The 15,817-nt window shown below is 41.5% G+C and overlaps 1 protein-coding gene across 2 annotated transcripts in view; it reads left to right on the forward strand.

Annotated features, from left to right (window-relative positions):
- Positions 1-15,817, forward strand: part of opcml (opioid binding protein/cell adhesion molecule-like) — a 989,977-nt gene that overhangs the window by 889,391 nt on the left and 84,769 nt on the right. The window lies entirely within an intron of this gene.

The following is a 15,817-nucleotide window of genomic DNA, read 5'->3' on the forward strand; positions in this document are numbered from 1 at the left end:
GGCTTCTGATCGAATTGGCAATTTTTTTGTGTGTAGCTGCCTCGAGGAAATAGAACATAAAATAGCACAATACAGGAGCTGGCAGTTTCACCTCACTATATCTATACCATTCGTGATACCAGATGAAACTAATCCCATCTATGAAAGTATGATCATTATCCCTCCATTCCTTTCCCGTTCATTTGCCTGTCTAAAATGCCTCTGAAATGACAGTATCATGTCTACTTCCACTACCACTCCAGAAACGCCTTACAAACTTCTCCCACTTCACGTGTTTAAAAAAACAATTGCTTCACACATCTCCTATAAACTTCTTCCCCTGACCATCACTTTAAAGCTATGCCCTCTAGTATTTTAATAATCTATGCTCTTGCTGTTGCCTCTGTTTATTATAGGTTTTGTATCAGTTTACAATGTGAACTGGAGGAGCTATAAAAAAGGCTTTACCTTTTATTACTATGTTTGTAATTACCTTGAATTTGAGGAACTTATTTAGGGAATCATCTATTAAGAAAGCCAGCTGTTATTGACCCTTTTCTAATTATGTACCATAAAGTGAATATGTTATTTTTTGGGCCATGCATTCTTCTGGCTGGCAAGCTGTTAGGCTTGATGGTCACCTCCCTTTTGACTATTAGTGTTGGTGTTGGCATAGTTTGTTATTTTAACATGTACCAAGGTACAGCAAAAAAATGTACAGATCAAATTATTGCAATAACGATGCAGTATAAAGTGTCAAAGCTACTAAAAGATGCAGTGCAGGGAAGTAATAAAGTGCATGGTTATGATGAGGTAGATTATGATGAGGACAAGAGTCGATCTTATCGTACAAGAAGTCCATTCAAGTCTGATAGCAGTGAGACAACAGCTGTCCATGACCCTGGTGATATGTGCTTTCAGTCTTTTGTATCTACTGCCCAATGGGAGAGGGGAGAAGAGAGAATGTCTGGGGTGGGTGAGGTCTATGATTATGCTGGCTGTTTTACTGAGGCAGCAAGAATTGTAGACAGAGTCCACTGAAGGGAGGCTGGCTTCTGTGGCGCGTTGAGCTGTGTCCACAACTCCCTGCAGTTTCTTGCAGTCATGTGCAGAGCAATTGCCAAGCTCTATGGTACGCTGATAAAAATTGCTAAGAGTCGACAGCGACATGGTGTATTTCTCTCATCTCCTGAGGAAGTAGAGGCATTGGTGATCTTTCTTGGCTATGACAGGCTATCGGTGGTTCACAGTGAACGTCACCACCTCAACACCATTGAAGTAGACAGGAGCATGCGCACCACCACCTGCTTCCCACCTCCCTTTCTGAAGACAATGACGTTTTGCTGACATTGAGGGAAAGGTTGTTGTCACATCACCATGTCACCAAGTCCTCAAGCTGTCTTTCGCGATTGGCGGAGGCAGTGTTGAAGGGATGTGAGAAAGTGAAGAGCTAAGAGGAGTGTCAAACCCTTTCTGAGGGTGATTGGAATATTAGTAGAATTGCTCCACTGGCTGATGAACCTCACCTCAAAGACTTGTAGATTGAGCTTGAATTTCTGCAGCATTTGCAAACATTCAAAAACACTCAAGGTTATTTAAAATTAAATAGTAAAATATTTACGTGGAGAATGACCAGTCAGAGCAGCAATATCCCAATTACCCTCAAAGAGATCTGTTACAGGAGTTACTGTCTTTCAGCGCCAGGAAACAAGGTTCATTCCTGATTTAAGGTGCTGCCTATATGGAGTGTGCATATTCTCTCTGTGACTGCATGGTTTTCCTTCATGTTTTCTGGTTTCCTCCCATATCCTAAAGACTTCTGGGTTAGTAAGTTATGGATGAGATGTAGCATATGGGAGGGTGTGGAGATGATGGGCATGTATTGGGAATAAAATCGGGTTTGTGTAAGATTAACATGGCTGTGTAATGGTAGACACCCACTCAGTGTATTGCAGACTATACTGAAAGTCCATAGACCACAAGCATTTCTGAAATACCTGTTTCTGTGCTAAGTGACTCAATGACTCTCCAGCTGCTTGCCAGTTTTTTATCGGTTGCTTCTCTCCAAAAATAAAATCAATAAATACCGGAAAATCTCGTCAGGTCAGTCCGCATCTGTGGAAAAATAAATTGTTTATGTCTCAGGCCATAAAAAGTATTCCATCTGCATGCATAACAACTTGGTATGGCAGCACATTTGCATGTGATTATAAGGAAGTTACAGCTCAACACAGGAACCAGCCTCCCCTTTATGGACCTCATCTACACTTCTCACTACCTCATTAAAGCAGGCAGCATATTCAAAGACCTCACCCACCCCTGACATTTTCTCATCTCCCGTCTCCCATCGGGAGGAAGATAAAAAAAGCCCGAAAGCATGTACTTGCAGGCTCAAGAGCAGCTTCTATCCCACTGTTATCAGACTCTTGACTGGACCTCTTGTATGATAAGGTGGACTCTTGCCCTTAGTAGCTCATTGTGGTCTTGCACTATATCGTTTACACGTACTGCATTTTTTCGGTAGCATTTACATTGCTATTGCTACTTTATTCTTAATGTACTGTGTAATAATTTCATCTGTATAAATAGCACAGAAGAAAAGTTTTTCATTGTATCAAGATACACGTGACAGTGTGATGGATATTCTCCATCCAGGGCCTGAGAGGCTTATTGCTAAACTCAGCTTTCCAAAGGGTCATGGTTGTTGGTGATAACGTTAAGCTTTAAACAAATACTCTTTGCTCAGCTTGTTGTTGTAAACCCATCCCTAGTTCTTAGTGTAATGAGCTTGAAGCTGGAGGCCCAGCTTTGCAAAGTACAGTGGCCAGGAGACTTGGCTCCATTCGCCAAGTGCAGCACATCAGAGTTATGTCACTTTGCACATCAAACATGGTTACAAGTTACGATACTTGTGCCCTCGGGGTCATCTCTCACAGCATGAATTGTGGGTGTTTGGGATCTCTGTCACCAGAAGCTTTTCAGATCATCTGTGTGAGTTATTTTGTCACAGCAAAGGTGTCCGGAAATCATCGCATGCAGATAATATTGTTGTGTAGAAAACAGTATAAGTACCATGACATTTTGGGGATTGTCAGGAATGATAAGGAGAACACCAGAAAGATTATGTTACAGAAAGAAGAACTAGAATTCATTCTTCAACCTTCAGTTGCTGCGATGGAGGGCTCATTCTGGCTGTAATTTGTTGGTATATTCTAGTCCTTAAGAATTATATCTGTGTTTGGAAATCCTTTGTAGTTAGTAAATCTTTGGTAATTTGGAAATCTTTTATAGATTATAAATCCTCTGTGAGTGTTAAACATGTTTTAAAGATTAGATGTCTGAATTTAAATATGTATCATTTTTTAAATTAGATGAACTGTGTTTAAACAACTTTATTAGCTGGAAGTATCTCCTCCTTGGTAGGGAAGGGGACCCACCACTCAAGCAGTGGTACTGGCGGATAGAACTCACCACACAGACTAGCCAGGGAAGTATAGGTGGAAGAGGAGATGGATTCAGTATAACCTCCCTATAGTGATGGTACTCACAGATACCTATATCAAATAGAACAGAAAAATTTTCTTTTGAGTTTCAGGCTTTGCAGACAGAATCAGAATCAGGTTTAATATCACTGGCATACATACATGGTGAAATTTGTTGACTTTGCGGCAGCAGTACAATACAATACATAATAATAGAGAAAAAACTGAATTACATTTTGTGTGTATATATAAAATAGTTAAATTAAATTAGTAGTGCAAAAATTATAATAAAAAAATAATGAGGTAGCATTCATGGGTTCAATGTCCATTCAAAAATTGGCTGTTAGAGAGGAAGAAGCTGTTCCTGAATCACTGAGTGTGTGTCTTTAGGCTTCTGTACCTCCTACCTGATGGTAACAGTGAGAAAAGGGCATGATGTGGGTGATGGGGGTTTTTAATCATGCACATCACCTTTTTGAGGCACTGCTCCTTGAAGATATCATGGATACTATGGAGGCTAGTGCCTGTGATGGAACTGACTAACTTTACAACACTCTGCAGCTTATTTTAATCCTGTATGGTAACATACCCCACCCCCCCCCCGCCTGACTCCATACCAGATGGTGATGCAGCAAGTTTGAATGCTCTCCACAGTACACCTATAGAAATTTTCAAGTGTATTTAGAGGCACACCAAATCTTCTCAAACTCATAATGAAATATAGTGGCAGTCTTGCCTTCTTTGTAGCTGCATCAATTTGCTGGGTTCAGGTTAGATCCTCAGAGAGATTGACACCCAGGAATTTGAAATTGCTCACTCTTTCCATTTCTGATCCCTCAATGAGGATTGGTGTGTGTTCCCTCATGTTACCCTCTCTGAAGTCTACAATGAATTCTTTGGTCTTACTGATATTGAGTGCAAGGTAGTTGCTACGACACCACTCAGCTAGCTAATATATCTCACTCCTAAACGCCCTCTCATTACCATCTGATACAACAATGGTTGTATCGTCAGCAAAGTTATAGATGGCATTTGAGTTATAGCTACCCGCACAGCCATATGTGTAGAGAGAGTAGAGCAATGGACCAAGTACATACCCCTGAGGAGCATCAGTGTAGGTTGTCAGCAAGGTGGAGATGTTATTTCCAATCTGCATGAATTGTGGTCTTCCGGTGAGTAAGTCAAGGATCTAGGTGCAGAGGGAGGTACAGACTCCCAGGTTCTGGAGATTTTTGCTCAGGACTGTAGGAATGATGGTGTTAAACACTGAGCTGTAGTCAATAAACTGCATCCTGACATAGGAATCCAACACCATCGCAGCAATAATAAACCAACCAATAGCAATGCCAAAGGCACTTCATCAGAACTCAGGTCGCTGTTTCTGAACAGACTCACTGTCAGTGTTAGCTTGACTAGTTCAACAGGCAAGTATCCTACCTGGAAGCAAGGAGTCTGAGGAAATCTGTGCCACCTTGTTGCAAAATGGTTAGGGGGGTGGGGGAAGACGCAGTATTCCTGCTGTCAGGGTCCCAAATCTATTGTCATCTTTTAAGAAGGATACGTGTCCCATGAATTATTTTATCAGCTTCAGGAGTTTGAACAAGAGAAGCTGTTGTGATTTGAAATCTTTGTATTTATAACTGTTTCTGTGAAATCTTTGTATCAAAGAAGACACTTAAACATAAAAGAATGGATGAAAATGAATAAACCCACAATCTGCGTATTTTAACCGAAAGGGAACAGTTTTAGCAGCCAGGATAACAGTATAAACAATGGGCACATGGTGTAACTCTGCATTTTTTAAATTTATGTTGCAAGTGCAGAGCCTTTTTAAACTATGATCAGAACCACACAACAGTTTTGAAGATGTTATTCATTGGGCCTGCCTGCAATTAAGAAGAGTTTCTGTTCATTTTTGATGGCGTACTCCAGTGAAATGAATATTCACTGTTAACAAACTGTCTCCACTATTCTGCAGCAAACACTGTTGCAAAATCATCTTGTTTGCCAATAGGAGGTCAATTACTTGGAAGGATCATTAATCCAGAAACTGCTCTTTTGTGCAGAATAACACAGAGAAAAAAAATCAGCTGATTAAAATAGAGTCCCTACACCCGGGGGAATGTTTGTTTCACCACAGGAATAAGTGATTCCTCTAACTTTAATTAAATGTTGGGGGTGTTTAATTTAGAATTACTAAACACGGTTATAGCACTTTCACAACCAATACAGGCAATTAACGTGTTACGATATTAACTAGCAATTTCCTATATGTGCACTGTCAGAATTTGCAAGTATTAATTGGAATGAGGTGAGAAGACCTGGGTATTTTGCTTCAGTTTGCCAGAGAAGTTAATGAAATGAATAGATAATTGTGCGTTTGAAGAGATGGTGCGATACAATGGTGCTTTTTTAAAGTCATGTCTCAGCAGCAATTCGAAGGCTCAATATCGCCTGCCTTCCTTTTGGGTATCTTTGGAGTGAAAATTGACCTAACGTCTATTCCACCGAAAGAACAGACAACTTGTTTGCTTCATCTGTGGAATATACTTATTTGTGCAATAATGAATGGCATTGTCTTGCCATTTTTTAAGTTGGAATTGATGAAATGAGTTGCAGAAAATAAAAGCTTTCTCACTGTAACTTGGATGAAATGCCCAACGCAGAATTTGTTTCCTTTGTCAGTGTCATTCCTTATTCCAACCTGTGCACAATGAATAGAATGCCTATAATCTCATATTCTTTTCATGGATCATTGCTTGGGACAACATTAGTTATTAAATCTTTCTCCAAGGCAGACTGTGATTTATTATGATTGTAAAATGGTATCTTTTGCTTATGGACATTTTGTTTGGCTTCAATGCTTTTATCTGCTCTACTCATAAAATTCTGGCATATATGGTCAATAAATGTATAATAAACTGCACTTATCAGAATAATAATCAAAAGTCTAGTGAAAGCCTAGTCTTTTGGACACAGCAGATGATAGAATAATAGCATTTCTTTGCCTCTGTTCAATCATTATCTCTCTGTGTTGCTTAAGTAGAGCGTGTGCTGATTATGGCATAAGGCTGAGTTGAATATGTGAGATCAGCAATTTATATTCTTCAATGATAATCATTCAACGTCCACCCCAATGAAAAGCATGCATCCTAAAAGACTGCTATTGGTCGTTTTAGGTGTATTCGATTTCTTATAGCAACACAGTCCAAAGACTCTGGTTAAAGTCTACATGAGTTCTGAAACTATAATAATTGGAGATGAAACAAAATTCTTCCACGAACTGTGGAAGAATTATCTTAAATATTATCTTTAATGCAAGTTCCTCATTTTGAATTCATCCTTCTAATCAAAACAAACTTGCTGTGTCCTTACAGTTTTCATATTCAAATCAACGGAAGGGTTGTTCCTATTTCTTTCCAAAGACATCAAGACTCCTCCTGTCTCTCTCTGTGATGCAGCTAACTGGTTTCTTTTATTTCTTGTGTCAGGCCTTTGTGTGAAGTTATAGGCTCACTGATGCTATCCGCCACTTTGCTTCATGAAATATTTAACGCAAGGTCTGCATATTGGAGCAGATAGGTTGCAGTTTGTTTTATTCATGGTGAGATGCTCGTGGAGGATGCCTTGCAATCTAGTCACACAAGGGTCTGACTCCATTGCCTGCTTCCTACAGATAACCGGTGTCAATTCTACCTTATCTGCAATGGCTGCTTTCAAAACCACTTCTGTCAAAGATGGTCATGAGTTGAGAGCAAAAACAGTTTCAGTTCCCAGTTTTCAAACTTCAGACCAACATTCAGAATTTACTGGAATTTAAATACAGTGTACTAAATGTAATTACCTTTGTGGTAGCAGCTTTATTGGGTGAGTTCGGTGAAATACTGTGTAACATTTATCATCGCAATTATTTACTAGTTTCACTCAACAATTTGAGCAAGCCAGTCTTTGGAAAACAAACCACTGTCATAATCTCACGTTACCATGCTGCATGCTTTGCCCAAGCACACATTTATTAGGAACTTCAGGTTATTAACTGTCCTTGGATAGTTTACCTTATTGTAACTCTATGTTGCAGATTGGTTGTACTTTTAATGCAAAAGCAAAACACAGTAGATGCTGGAAATACAAAATAAAGCCATAAGATGCTGGAAATGCTCAGGTAATCCTTCAGCATCTGGAGAGGGAGGGAGGGGGGAGAGAGAGAGAGAGAGAGAAAGTTGAAGCTGACCTTTCATTGTAATTAGATACAGTCAATTTTTAGGACATAGAGAAGGAGGAGGTGGGGGTGTGATATTCCTACATTACTTGGAACTGTGGTATGCAAGGTGAGCCGACAATGTTTGGATGGTACTGATGCACCATCAATAACTCACTCTGAGATGTAAGGCGAGATATCGGCTTTTACTGACTGGAAGAAGGAACAAGCAGTGAGTGACCACCATACTACATCCTGGAGACTGAGAGGGTGGGCTCAGGCCTCGATCGCCTTTATACAGGGGTCTGTTGGAGGAGCCACAAGAGCAGTCAGCAGGGGGCGTGTCCAGACAGGTATATGTAGTTCACCACATTCACCCCGCCTTTGTTTTAAAAGAGTCCCCATGTGGCTAAGTTTCTTACAGGTTAACTCTATCAGGTGGTCGAATCTGTCGCTGCGATCTGCGTAGCACTGACTGTGATTGCACAGGTGCCGGTGGTGATTGCACCGGAGACGGAGGTTGTGCTGGTTCCGGCCTAACTGGAGGCGTCAGCCCACTAGGCGTCAGTGATCCCTCATGCGTGTGCGAGGTGCCTGAAATATACGCGTACGAAACGTCTGGTATATGAGTGTCGTGAGGAGTCTGTGTAGGGCCTGGTGTGCGCAGTGTCACCTCGGGTACAGGGTTCATAGTTACCGGAGAGTGTTCAGGATAGTGGTCTGCTGCACCTGTGGGCGCCAGGTCGCGGATGGAGACCGTGTCCTCCCGCCCATCAGGTAAGATCACGTAGCCATACTGGGGGTTCGCATGTAGAAGGTGAACCCTCTCGACCAGCGGGGAGTATTTAGTACTCCTCACATGTCTACGGAGCAGCACTTAATGGTTACAGCAGCATAATGGTTAGTGTAATACTATAACAGCACCAGTGACCTGAGTTCAACTCCCACTGTTGTAAGTAAGGAGTTTGTATGTTCTCTGCATGATTGTGTGGATTTCCTCTGGGTGCTTTGGTTTCCTCCCACATTCTAAAGATGTATGGGTTAGTCGGTTAATTATTCACATGGGCATAATTGGGCATCATGGGTGTATTAGATTGGAAGGGCCTGTACTGTGCTGTATTCTGAAATAAAATAAATAAATACAGGGGATTCCGGTTAATTAGGCAACTGATTAATCAGGGCAGCCACTGATGTGGAACAACTTAAAGAACAATAACAAATCGAGAAAATAACCAGAATTCCCATTGTTCATTTGGGACAAGATGCTGCTTAATTGGGACAGGGCACTGCTGCCGAACAGTTTCAAGCTTGTGTCAGTCACCTGCGCTTGTGTGGCCTTTAGACAATACACTGTGCTCAGAGTGAACAGTTTTTAAGTAGTGTCAGTTGCACGTGTTTGTGTTCATAAAGCAGTGATTTGTGTCACTGATAGTTGGCAAGAAGCAAGCAGTCAGACAATTCAGAAATGCTTTGCTCACTGTGGTTTCAAGCATCCAGGCTTGTAGATGACAAAAGCAACCAGCACTGAAAGTGAAACGATTTTATTCCTTCAACTAGTTAGGAACAAAGAAGAATTTGAAAGTATTTATCGACAATCATCTTGAATGTTACAATGACAATGAAGATTAGAAGGATGCAGTCATCGAAAGCATTTTATGAAGGCAGCCCATTATCTGCACTAGGTACACAGCAGCATATGCTGGATGAATTCCTCCATCAATGACTATTAAGAACCAATGCATAGTTTTATAGTATTGTAAAGGTATTCTTAGTCTTCTAATTAGTACTGTATTTCATCTAAATATGTAATTTGTTACTCGATTAAATGGTAGTTTGTCTTTTTTTAATATCTTTTTAACTACTTCCATGAAACTTTAGTAATTGGGCCAAAATGTATTTTTCCTAATGTGTCCCAATTAACTGGAATCCACTGTGTTATGAAGTGCTAATTTAAGTTTCTAGTTTGTAAATTTGAGCTGTTTACTCACTGAGGTGTTGAGAGAGTTGGAACTTGCTTTTAATTTTGAGCCAGAGACACAAGAGTTGGCAGATGTTAGAGCAAAAGCAAAGTGCTAGAAGAATTCAGGGGGGTTAAGCAACGTTTGTGGAGCAAAGGATGGTCAACGTTTCGGATCAAGACCCTCTATCAGGCCAGAGAATGTAGATGGAAGATAGTCAGCAGGTAGAAGTGAGAGTGAAAGGCAAGACAGAGGCTGGTGGGTTTTGCAAATTTTTTTAATTAAAGCTTCATGAATTACCAAAGGCAGTGAGCCAAAGTTCAACTCAGACAGAATCCTGATCTGGCAGAAGCGTTTAAAATATCTGAAGTAATTATATAGTCTGGCATATTAACTTTTTGACGTTTGAACTAAATGCCTTGAAAAAGAAGAAAGAAAAAACAACAGGTTATGTAGCAACTTCATAAAGCTCTGGCTAGAGTATTGCATATATTTCTGGTCACCCCACTACCGAGGAAGGATGTTGAGGCTTTGGAGAGGGCGCAGAAGAAGTTTATCAGGATGCTGCCTGGTTTGAAGGGTATGTGCTATTATGAGAGGCTGAGCAAATTTGGGTTGTTTTCTTTGGAGTGAGTCAAGCTGAGGAGAGATCTGATAGAGGTTTTTAGATTATGAGAGGCATAGATAGAGTAGACAAGGAGTATCTTTTTCCCAGAGTGGAAATATCTAATACCAGAGGGCATGCATTGAAGGTGAGAGGGGGTAGGTTTAAAGGGGATGTGAGGGGTAAGTTTTCACTCAGAGAGTGGGGGGGGGGGATGCCTGGAATTTGCTACCTGGTATGGTGGTAGAGACAAATACACTGGAGGCTTTTAAGAGACATTTAGATGGGCAGATGACTATGAGGAAGATGGAGGGGTATGAACATCGTGTGGACAGGAGGAACTTGTTTATTGGGGTTTTTGATTTACTTTTTAGCTGGTTCGACACAACATTGTGGGCTGTGTGGCCCGTTCCTGTGCTGTACTGTTCTATGTTTTATGTTTATTGCTTTTCTGTTGCTCGTCTTGTGATCATCCTTCTGTGTTGATCATTTACTGAAATATTTACCATTTATGTTGATGTACAGTAACAGTGAGACCATATGAATCAGAGTGACCATATTAACAGAGATATATATCATCTATGCTATAATTATTTAGGAACGGCAGATAAATTAAGCTCACTAAAGATAAGCAGGAAACTGCAGAGTAGACAAACCTATCTGAACATGCAGAGCTTTACTTTACTTCCAGTGAACTCAAATCCCTCTTCGCTGTCCACAGATTATTCTATTTCAGAGGGCAGACACTAAAAATTGTGTACTTGTCAACATATAAAACGCACATGTCAAATTCTGTCCATTGCTGGTGACTAATTGCTCCAAAAGTGACAGAATGGAATTACTGTTTATTTTAGTCTTCCTCTCGCCAGTTTGCTTTGTAAACCCCCCAAAGAGGTGAAGTCGTAGTTTTATAGCACCCATGGGCTAAGCTTAATGAAAGCTGAAGAAAGTGTTTAGCTATCTGAGTGAGCAGTGAAGCAAGTTATTATGTTATTTTGTGTTGCCAATGGGCCATTCTCTCATCTGGGCTACGGCAAGACCAGGCAATCATATATCTTCTAGCTTTCATTGAATTTGGCCTACAGAAGCATACATAGCTTTGAATACATAGCACAACAGTAGTGGAAACTGTCACTTATTCCCCGCACTAAAAAATACAAATTATTGGAAAAGCACTATTTCTGGTTTGTAAGTGGATAGAAGGAGTGTTAATTGTTCATTGTTTTAATCAATGACCAAAACCTGTGTGGGAGGAGTTTTATAGTGAAAAAGCCATTGGACTGGGGATGTTCCACTCTCTTGGCATCAATAATTCTAGTCCAATCGTACAAGAAACAGTCACTACTGGAGATGTGTCTTCTGTGCCTCGTCCTGCCCTTCACTCTCCACGAGGTTTTGCCCAACAGCCTTCATGGCCGTTGGATCTTGTAGTTATCTCCTCCGCCCAGTCTGCCAAAACTGGCTTTGTATACTGGGTAGGCATATCTCTATCTCACCAGGATTCAAATTTTCTGGCTCGTCTCACCTGGTTTAGCTCGCCTGTTGAAGCAGCGTGCCATGGTGTGGCCACAGTCACATGCAAACAGTTACTTGGAAGGAGTATTCTTTGCCAGTCAGCCATATTTTACATACCACAGACACAAGAGATTTTGCAGTTGCTGGAACTCCAAAGTAACACACACAAAATGCTGGAGGAACTCAGCAGGTCAGGCAGCATCCATGGAAATGAATAGACAGTCGACATTTCAAGCCAAGACCCTTTATCAGGACTGGAAAGGAAGGGGGAAGGTGCCAGAATAAGAAGGTGCAGGGGTTGGGGGGGGGGGGGGGAGGAGAGAGTGCAAGCTAAAAGGTGATAGGTGAAGCCAGGTTTGTGAGGGAGGACAGATGAAGTAAGAATCTGGGAAGTGGTAGGTAGGGAAGGTTAAAAGGCTGGAGAAGAAGGAATCTGATATGAGAAAGAGAAGGAGGAGGGGCACCAGGGGGTAGTGCTAGGTTGGTGAGGAGGAGATAAGAGGTAAGTGGGGAGCCCAAGTGGAGAATTGAAGAAGAAGGAAGGAGGAGGATAAAAAAATTACCCGATAGTAGAAAAATTGATATTTACGCCATCAGTTTGGAGGCTACTCAGATGGAATATGAAGTGTTGCTCTTCCCAGCTAGGAGTGGCAGGAGAGAAAATCCTGGACTGACACATCAGAATGGGAATGGGGATTGGAATTAAACTGATTGGCTACTGCTCTTTGCGGATGGAGATAAGATGCTTGATAAAACACCCCCCCCCCCCTGCCAGATCTACATTGGGTCTCACCAATGTAGAGGAGGCTGCACCAGACACAAAAGACAGCCCCAACAAATTTGCAGGTGAAGTATTGCCTCACCTGGAAGGACTGTTTGGGGCCCTGAATGGAGGTGAATGGGCATGTGTAGCACTTCTTCCACAGGAGGAAGAATAATGGGGAGGGACAAATGAACAAGGCAATAATCCCTGCAGAGAGTAGGGTGGGGCAGAGGTAAAGATGTGTTTGGTGGTACTACTTGCTTGTACTACTGCTCCCCCCTACCCCCACCTTATTATTCTGGCTTCTTCCCCCTATATTCCCAGTCCTAGTGAAGGGTTTTGGCCTGAAGCGTCAACTATTTATTCATTTCCATAGGTGCTGCCTGACCTTTTGAGCTCCTGCAACATTTTGTGTGTGATGCTTTGCATAAGTAGTCCAACACCTTGTTGGGACAACAGCAAAAATGTAGAAGAGGGCAGAGTAATGGCTGCTGGCTAATGATATCCAAAGGTAAGTTCCTGTGATAAGAGCTTATGAACTGATCTGACCTTCTCTTAACCACGCTAACTTACACTGAAATCTGAATGTCAGAATTGGGAGCAGTGAGACTACAGATCACAAGCAGATCTTTGCCTCTTAGTATGTGAAGTACAGAAAGATTGCAGGTAAGTAAAGCAAATAATTAGGAACCCTAGTAGATTGCTATGTATAAAATTAGGGAACAAAAACTAAGCAATGGAAGAACTTAGAGGGTCAAGAAACATTTATGGAGGGAAATGGACAGTAAACATCTCGGGTCAAGATTTCTGGTGACCCCGTGTTCACTGTCTCAGAGGCTGACGTCAGACCATCTTTCAAGAGGGTGAACCTTCACAATGCAACAAGCTCCAATGGTGTATCTGGTAGGGCACTGAATCCTATGCCAACCAACTGGGGGAGTTGAACGACATCTTCAACTCTCCCTGCTGTAGTCAGAGGTTCCCACCTGCTTCGAAAGGGCATCAATCGCACCAGTGCCCAAGATGAGCAGTGTGAGCTGCCTCAATGATTATCGCTCAGTTGCACTCACATCTTCTGTGATGAAGTGCTTTGAGAGATTGGTTATAACTAGAATTAACTACTTCCTAAGCAAGGACCTGGATCCATTACAATTTGCCTATTGCCATAATAGGTCTACAACAGATACAATCTCACTGGCACTTTACTCAGCCTTGGACCTGATAACAGCTGTTTATTGACTATAGCTCAGCGTTCAACAAAATCATGTCCTCAGCTCCAGCCAAAAAACTCAAAAACCTAAGCTTCTGTACCTTGCTCTACAATAGGATCCTTGATTTCCTTACCAGCAAACCACAGTCATTGAAAATAACAACTCCTCTTTGACAATCAACACTGGTGCACTTCAAGGATGCCTGCTTGGCCCACTACTCTACTCTCTCTAAGCTCATGTCTGTGTGGCTAGGCGCAGTGCAAACACCATCTATCAATTTGTTGATGACATAAGTGTTATCGGCAGAATCTCAGGCGGTGACGTGGTGGTGTGCAGGAGTGAGATAGATCAGCTGGTTGAGTGGTGTTGCAAAAACAACCTTGCATTCAACATCAGTAAGACCAAGGAATTGGTTGTGGACTTCAGGAAAGGGAAGTCAAGGGAACACACACCAGTTACCATTGAGGGATCAGCAGTGGGAAGGGTGGGCAGTTTCAAGTTCCTGGGTGTCAACATCTCTGAAGATCTATCTTAGGCCCAACATATTGATGTAGTTATGTAGAAGGCACACATGTGGCTATATTTCATTTGGAATTTGAGAGGATTTGGTATGTCACCAAAGACTAGTAAATTTCTATAGGTGGTACCATGGACAGCATTCTAACTGGCTGCACCACTTTCTGGTACGGACAGACCACTGCACAGAACTGGAAAAAGCTGTAAAAAGTTGCAAACTCAGCTAGCTCCATCATGGGCACTAGTCTCCCCACCATCGAAGACATCTTCAAAATGCAGTGTCTCAAAAAGGCGACATCCATTATTAAGGTCCTGGGCCACCCAAGTCATGTTCTCTTCTCATTCCTGCCATTAGAGAGGAGGCAAAAGAGCCTGAAGACATGATTTTAACATTTTAGGAACAGCTTCTTCCCCTTCACCATCAGATTTCAGAATGGACAATGAACCAACCCATGCGCACGATATGCAATATATACGTATTGCACTGTACTTCTGCCGCAAAGCAACAAATTTCACAACATATTTATGTCAGTGGTGATAACTTGATTATGATTCTTTCTAAACTTGATATTTCTGATAATTTTTTTCCACTTGATGGCTATTTTTAGTATCTTAATTAGCTGTTCTTTTTCTTACTTTGCTTGACTATACTTACAAAGTAGTCCATTGATCATTAAAAAGACATATCCAAATATCATGAGAGGTGTTTTATAAATACCTTAATGAATTCAGACTACATTACCCAAGAGTTATTCTGGGTCACAATCCTGCACAGAGTGACCAAATGTTTCCACTGAACAGTCTGGAAATTGGTTTCTACCATTTCTTCATCATATTGATCACCTTTCAAAAACAAAAGTCAGTGTCTAATTTTTGTATAATTTCCTTTGATATGGGCAATATGTGCAACAGCGTGCGGATGATACAGTAACGTAGCAGTTAGCACAATTGTTTTACCATGCCAAGAATCACCAATCAGGGTTCGATTCCCGTCACTGTCTGTAAGGAGTTAGTACATTCTCTCCGTGACAGCATGAGTTTCCACCGGGTGTTCAGGTGTTCTTCAGCATTCTAAAGACAGAGTTGGTAAATTACAGCACTGGAAACATGGTGACTTTTATGGGCTACACATGCAAAATGCTGGAGGAGTTCAACAGGCAAGGCAGCATCTATGGAAAAGATTAAACAGTTGATGTTTCGTATCAAGACCCTTCATCAGGACTGGAAAAAAGATGAGGTCAGAGTAAGAAGGTTGCTTACTCTGACTTCTCTGCTTTCTTTCCAGTCCTGATGAAGGGTCTCGGCCCAAAACATTGACCGTTTACTCTCTTCCATAGATGCTGCCTGGCCTCCTGAGTTCCTGCACTATTTTGTGTGTGTTGCTTGGATTTCCAGCATCTGAAGATTTTCTCGTGTTTGTGACTCTTATGGGCTGCCCTCAGCCCAATCCTCGGCGCTTGATTTGATGCAAACCACACATTTCACTGTATGTTTCCATGTTTTAATATGCAGAACATGTGACAAATAAAACTGATTTTCAAAATTGGCATTGCAACCCTTTCTGTTTGATGTAGGGTTTTGACTCTAAATG

Source organism: Hypanus sabinus, chromosome X2, assembly GCF_030144855.1.
Source record: "Hypanus sabinus isolate sHypSab1 chromosome X2, sHypSab1.hap1, whole genome shotgun sequence".
NCBI lineage: Eukaryota > Metazoa > Chordata > Chondrichthyes > Myliobatiformes > Dasyatidae > Hypanus > Hypanus sabinus.